General features: G+C 43.4%; 1 long non-coding RNA gene across 2 annotated transcripts in view; it reads right to left on the reverse strand.

Annotated features, from left to right (window-relative positions):
• Positions 1–4666: 4666 nt before the first annotated feature.
• Positions 4667–7366, reverse strand: part of LOC102372533 — a 6798-nt gene continuing 4098 nt past the window's right edge. The window contains exons 3-4 of one of the 2 annotated variants that reach the window (XR_325481.3): positions 6773–7044; positions 4667–4889 (exon numbers count right to left, since the gene is read on the reverse strand). This is a non-coding gene — a long non-coding RNA (uncharacterized LOC102372533). Of the gene's footprint in view, positions 4890–6359; positions 7045–7366 lie in introns of those variants that run through there. The other variant, XR_001359194.1, reaches the window with a different exon arrangement.

Consider the following 7366-nt stretch of genomic DNA (forward strand, 5'->3'; position numbering starts at 1 on the left):
CCCTCAGCAAGTGCCACTAATAATTAACATCCAATGGACATGACACTCTCAAAGATGCAATGATAATCTGTAGAAGAGCAGGTTTTTCCTCCCACCTCCATGGTTTCAGGAGAGAAACAGAGGGATCCAGTCAGCTGGGTTCATTTCTCCCTATGACAGGTATATTAAAAACAAAAACAAAAACAGAAAAAAATGGAACAGTAAAAAGTGTACAGAATTCTACAATTGTGCATCACTTCCTCTTCCTGCTTCCAGGTGCCTCTGGGATTTCTATTCCACAGTTGCAGCCAATAGTAACTTTCAGTAAGTTTAGTAGAGCAGAGCAAGCAAGCAAGCAAGCAAGGGCAGGGCAGGGCAGGGCAGCTCTGTACTCAGGGGAAGGTGGGGTTTAACCAGGGAAAAGGGGTTTCCCAGGCCCCATTTGGGGTTTGCTTGAGAGGTGGGGCAGTGCCTGCCTCCCCCTCTCCCTCAACCTCTTTTCTGCTGTAGCAAAAAACACAGCCCAGCCCAAGGCTGGAAAGCCAGCTGGGGGACTCCAATTTAACTTAAACCAGGAAGGGGTCTGGGACAGAAGTTTCATAAACCAGGTTGTTCCAAATCACTTAAGTCTGATGCCACATTCAACCAGGTTCATCTTAAATCCGTTTCAGCCTTTTTAAAACTGTTTTATGTGCATTGCATTTCTGTTCTGTTACAGATTTAAACCAGTTTCTGATCACTGACACCAGTATATGTGTAACATTTGTCCCTAGCCTGAATGACTATAGACCCACAGATTGCTTCTGTATGCTCCCCTGCGACACAGTATTGGTCAGTATGGTAGGCAGCCGTATCAGCACAACAGTAGACAAAATGCTGCAAACTTTTTGATAGACTTCATGGCAAAGGACAGTTTTAAGGAGGGATTTTTGAGTGGCTGTGGAGATGATGACAGGCAGCTCCTGAGCCTCAGGGCAGCATGAGAGAAAGCCCGAATATACTTATTTAAAAATGGAACAAACGGGTAGTGGAGACAGGCATCAATAGTCAATCTGAGGCAGGAGCTGCCATCCTAATTCTGCAAGACAGATGATGGGGGTGGGGATAGACTTTGCAGGCCCTGGAAAGCAAAGACCAGGAGCTTATGTTTGATGTAACAGAGAAAACTGAGCCAGTGGATGGCTGCAAAAAGCAATGATGTGGTGGAAGAAACAGGCTGGGAAAATGATCTTTGTACCAGCATCCAAAAAAAGTACAAGCATGGTAAGATTGCATTTGTCCTGCATTGCAGTAAACTAGATGCAGGATGAAACTAGATGCACCCAGTTCTGGGAACCGGCTAAAGAGAGGTCACGATAGACTTTGGCAAAAACAATTTTAGTGCAGCGCAAAAGCTAGAAGCCAGAGTGGGGAGCACTGCATCTTGGATGGAACTGGAGGGGAACTCCAGACCAGCTGGACACAGCACATGCAATGAAAAGAAAAAAAGGTGGTAGCTGGAGAAGCAAGAATCAAGAGTGGGTTTGGTGGGGTTTTTTGTTTTTTGTTTTTTTTTTTAAAGATAAGGACTAAAGGATGTTTGTATGATGAGGAAAAATCATGTGGGTGGTTAAGGAGAGGAACAGAAGAAAGATGAGAAAAGGTATGAGGAAATCAAGAGACAGGCTACAAACTTCTGAACCAAAATGCCACATGCGCTTGCTTTGCCTTCTGCTCTCCCAGCACATAGTCAACTAATGCACCTGCAGGTAACAGGGCTCCACCTCAACAGCAGGCTCTGCATGTATGACTGCAGATGAGGATCTCAGGAACTGACTGCTGCCAATGTGCACGTTAGGAAAAGTAGCTCTCTTCTGAATTTCTCGTCCAATGCAATCCTGCCTGCCATGACCTGCTGTAAGGCAATGTTTGCTTAAACACAGGTGGAGGAGGCTAATGCAGCTAGTGGCTGCATTCCCTGAGCAACAAGAGTAGCTGCAAACTCTGAGAGTTTGTGCTTCCTGGCCCTCTAGAAATACACACACCCAGCACCACACTCCTTGGAGGTAAATTTGCTCGTAAGCAAAAGGCTGAAAGATTCGTGCGAGGTAAAGAGAACCCCATGTATGAGCTAGAAGGAGCCAAAATTAAGAAGACTAGAGAAAGACATTATAGGGGCACTTCTCTATAGCATTTCTATAGCACTTTTCACTCCACATCCCGAAGAGGTTAACAAGCTCACACGCACATTTTATACATATATGCATTTACTGCATCACTTTTGGATGAGAGATGGCAGTTATTTTAATGCTGCTCATAGACAGCACAGACTACCGCATGCACAGATTTAGGGAGGATGAATGGAAACCTCCGAATCAGAATCTAGCCAGGATGCTACATCTCGTGTACTGCTTCTTGAGGTTCAACTATTTCAAGCAGTCAGGGTGTTGCCAGATCAACTAAGATCTGGACAGAAAGCATGAAACCATTCAGTTCAGGCTCTACAGTAGTAAAAATGAGAACAGGAAAGCAGTCTGCAGCTTACCTGGGGCTGTTGCAGGTGGGAAGCAGTTTCACCAGTGATGCCTAGAAGTAAGGAAACTGTTATAAGTATAGTTTATATAATTACATGTAAAACCAACCCCCCCGTGAAGCAATGCACATGCTTAATGACCAACGCCATCTTACTGCTGTAAGAAAAACAACATTTTTCTATAAAATAAGCCGTTTCATCATGAAAACTTTTCAGTCAAAACATTTCTAGCCGCTCTACTTGGAAGGTGATTTCTTGAAGATTGTAATAAAGGCTCATATTTTACAGGTTGCATCTACAACCCCATGTGGCAGCATGCACCAGGAGGGTGCAGTTCATGTAGTTCATAGCTTTCCCTGTCCCAAAGATGTTAATGTCTAATTATTAGAGAAATAATTAAAAAGATAAGCAGCAGAGAATGGTGCAGGACTTAACAGCAGCTCTCCCTCATTTTGCCCAATATGTTGTTTGTACCATTCCTGTCTTTTTCTCACCCCCTAAACTGCCCGTCACATCCTCATCATGGTCCTAGCTTGGGAGTATCCCGAGCAGGGACTTGTTAGCATGATGTGCAATGAGGCCCTGATTCTTGATTAAGATGTGGGGATGGTATTGCCTTGAATTAAACTGCAACAAGCATAATAAAATGTGAATGAGCGGAAGAGAGCCTCAGACTGTTGGTCTCTCCAGAATAAGTCTTCAGCAACCACTTTCCATTTGTGAGCGCCAGATAACTCGCACAAGATGACTGGGGATTTCTGCAGGCACTGAACACATCCCAGTTTTTCCTTCATAGGTGCAATTTGTATGGGCTAGGTTTAGTCATTCAGGATATTTAATCGATTGGAAAACTTCAAACCTGTCAGTGCTCTTTGTTTGTAAGTACAGGTGCCAGTAGCACTGAGCCCTCTCCTAACCCTGGCATGCAGGATCCCTTCTGAAACTCACTCTGCAATCGAATATATTGAGCTCTCACCATACTAATTTGCCTCACTGTCAGAAGCAGATTTATGTTGCTGTCAATGGTATCATGTAAACACCACTCGGCCTCCAGTGCCCTTCAAATAAAAGCCAGAGCTCAGAGCCAGTGGCAGAAAGAACAGCAGAATTTCCTGCAACGTTTGGATTGCAGCCGCTGCATTGGATTCGTGCATAGGCCTAATAAGACCCCTCTCCCAGCACCCTTCCCTAGAATGACTACTGTACGGTTTTACTGCATTAAGAAATACGGCTTTATTATAGACCTTATAAATCATATAGAAGGCCAGTTCTCAGATCTGCTTGGCATGTAGATCCGATGCGTCTTGTGGCTCTCAATTCCCTATGCACTCTATACTCAGATGCAAGTGTGCAAAGTTAATTTTTGTTCCCGCTCTTCTCTTGGCCCCATTGCTACTCAATGCAGGAAACTCCACAATTCAGAAAATGAACACATTCAGAAAATGAAATGGCAATGCAACCCCCCCCAATTCAGAAAACATCTTTATTATACAGCTTTTGGAGTAGGTGGGTTCTCTCCCAGAAGCCCCTGTTTATTTCAGAGTCAGGCAGTATACAGTTGTACCTTCTTGGAAAGTCTACCATTCCAGGGGTCTCTGAATAAGATTGTGAAAATCAGGTGGCCCAATGACTTCATATTATATCAGGGATGTATTTTAGCCATCTTCAGTGGTCCAGGCTCAATGCACTTCCTATTGATCTACAATTCTGAGAAACTACCATGTGCCTGCTAAATACAATATAGTCAGTACTAACACAGCACATAGCTATTTGCCTTAGGGAGGTCCCAAACTGAGTTTGTCCAGTTAGCTACAAGAAAAAAAATCTTTGTAAACAGTACATATTAATTATGAGTTTGTTGAAAGGCAACGAAGATGAAACTTCACAAAGCCATGCTTGAATTCATTTTCACAGAAGACCTGTATTTCATACATTACACTGTGCTTGGCATATACCGAGATATTCAGTAAATTGGTATATTTTTGTGGATGCAAAGCACATTCATTGTCAGATTTGCTTTAACACATTAGGTGAATTTGGATGATTATATAGATGGCAACATGTCCAGCTGTAACTCCCCCTCCGATTTTAGAAACAATATTTAATCCTAAACATAGTTCCAAGACTGGATTGGTAAAATTAAATACAATTATAACCCATGAATACTTTCAGGGGGAAAATAACACTTGGGTTAGGTGCTGGTTGTGTTACAGGGACAATCGGCCTGAAATGTAACCCCGGGGCCTTCCACAGAAATTATTCATAATGAGTTCGCCACGGAGGTGTAACGTTACTTCCTGTTCTCTCTCGGTAGATACAGGAAGTCTCCTTGTGGATGGCAGCTTACTGCGGCTGTTATAGAAATGCCTTCAGCTATGTTGTCCAGTTCCAGCCGAACCTGGGGTTAAATTAATTCAAAGTAACGTGTGCCAGGACAGAGGTCATAGGTTGTGTCAACATGTCTTTAGAAATGTATTAACAAGATGCACCACATACATAATTAATAGAGAGGAAGCAACCTTAGACCTTCAGAAAGCCTGCATTGCCTCCCAGCCTATCTCCCTTTCCGATACTTCTATACGCCTTTTTTCCCTGTGAAGTTGTGACTTTCAGTACTGTTTGGTGTGTGTTCCTCAAAGAAAGGAAGAGCAAATAGGAATGCGCACAGAAATGTTGCGCTAATGATAGGCTTAAAGAGCATTCATATAAAAACTGGTTTACCCCTCAAGAGCAGCAGCTTTTTATACAGAGCTCAAGGTGCTTTGCAAAGCTTAATAAAAATTTAAGCCTCACTACCCCGGTGTCAGGCAGGTAAGTAGTATCATATCCATTTTCTAGATGGTTAAAGTGTAGCATAGAAAGTTTAAGTGACTTGCCCAAAGTCATTGAAGAAGTCAGCTGCTGTGTTAGGAACAGAATCCAGGAGCAGAATTGGGTAGAAAAATTGAAAAACAATTTGGTTCACATGGGACTGAAACAGAATGTTTTTGGTGGGGGAGAGGGGAGAGTCTGCTGATGCATGAAAAAAAATAATTTGTTTTGGGTCAATCTAAAATGTCTTCCTTGGCTCGAAATGAAATGATTTGCTTAATTTGGGGATGAATTAATTACTCCTTTTATTTGACCGTTTTTCCTTTGTCAGTTTAAAGGAAAGGAAATAAAAATGCCATTTTGAAACAGGAAGTTGGACATTATTTTAATGCAGGGGCAGGCAATTATATTGGGCAGAGGGCCGCTTACTGAGTTTTGGCAAGCCATTGAGGGCCGCATGACAGGCAGCCAGGGGCAGATAAATATTAATTTTCTAAATGTTTTAGAGGCCCTGTGGGCCAGATAGAATGGCCTGGTGGCCCACATCCGGCCTCCGGGCTGCATTTTGCCCACCCCTGTTTTAATGCAACTTTTCAAGTGAAACGTTTCAGCATTTCTGAATTGAAAGCAAAATCTTCTTTCCCCATTTTTGACCCAAAACTGTTTGTTGAATTGTATTCACGAGTCCTAGCTTCTCTTTAACAACTGTAGGGATTGGACAACAATTATTTCCGTGGATGATTTAAGAACACTGTTCCTAAGCCGCTGTTTGTTGCTATGTGATAGTTATTGGTTGGTGGACAGGATGGTTCCTAAAACTAGGACTGGTTGGTTAGTAGGTTAAAAGATCCTACTCTCCAAACCCTGCTACACAGCACATGTGAAATAAATGAAATGGTCTTAAATCAGAACTGAAGAGGGTTTTCCTTTTTTAGTTATGCAAGTGCAGATCATCAGGTTAAACCAGCAGATCCAGAGGGGGACACAAAGTAAGGAATCTGAACCCACACTTACAGGTTTGGGAAGGAGGAGTCCAAAGGGTCAGTGGATGCTGGACAAAGAAATGGAAAAGAGTTTAATGGAAACTGCCCCCCTTCTCAGCCCTCACATACTCCTATCCAGATTCTTCCTCCAGGACTGATGAACAACCACCTGGGCCAGTAGCAGGAGGAGACTGAACTGGAAGCCATGGGCCTAGCTCATGGTGGGACAGGAGGACAGCACGTCTGTGAAGAGCTTGGAGGAGATGGAAGAAGGGCTGCAGCCAGATTCATTGCAGGCTGGCACGTTCAGGGGTCTCACTCCTACTGCAGAAGGGGTGGGTGCGGGGGGGGTGGGGAAAAGCAGTGGGGCGGTCAGTGAACTGTGACAGGATAACAGTTCCAGACACTGCAGTCCTTTTTCTCTAGATATCTTAGGTATGGTATGGGCGGCAGAACAAGAAGCTTTCCTCACACGAATAACTCATACCTTTTGGAAAGACTCCAAGACTTTTCAGCAACTGAGTGCCTAGTCCTACATCCACTGAAATGAGAGTCTTTCTATTCATTTCAATGAGCTATGGATCAGGCCCTAAAGAAAGAAGTGATGGAGCAGTCCAAACAGGGAACTTGGACATCAGACCTTCTGGATTTATTGCCAGCTGTCACACATGCCTATGCAGGGCCAGGCCTTCTTGAGGGGTGATGGTTGCAACTGAAGGTAGGAGGATTTGGTCCCTCACTTGTACATTAATGTGTGGCCTTCGGGGAAAAAAAAAAAAAAAAAAGTGTCACGACAATTTAGAAAGCATGTGATAATGATCAAATCATTGTAATTAAGACATACACAGAGCATTGTACGACATGCCCCAGTCAAAAAAAAGAAACCGTGCTGATTTTTGCTTTTGTATACCCTTGTCGGCTACTATGACCTCCGTCAAGTTGCCTCAGTGACGACAAGGTCACAGAACCGGCCCCTTCCCCACAAAGAATTTCCATCTCTCTATGAAATCAAAGGTCTTCAAACAATCCCTAGCACTTGATGTAACATTTGGAGATGTCATAAATTTAAGTTCTAAAAACC

The sequence above is a fragment of the Alligator sinensis genome, unplaced genomic scaffold (assembly GCF_000455745.1).
Source record: "Alligator sinensis unplaced genomic scaffold, ASM45574v1 scaffold1390_1, whole genome shotgun sequence".
NCBI lineage: Eukaryota > Metazoa > Chordata > Crocodylia > Alligatoridae > Alligator > Alligator sinensis.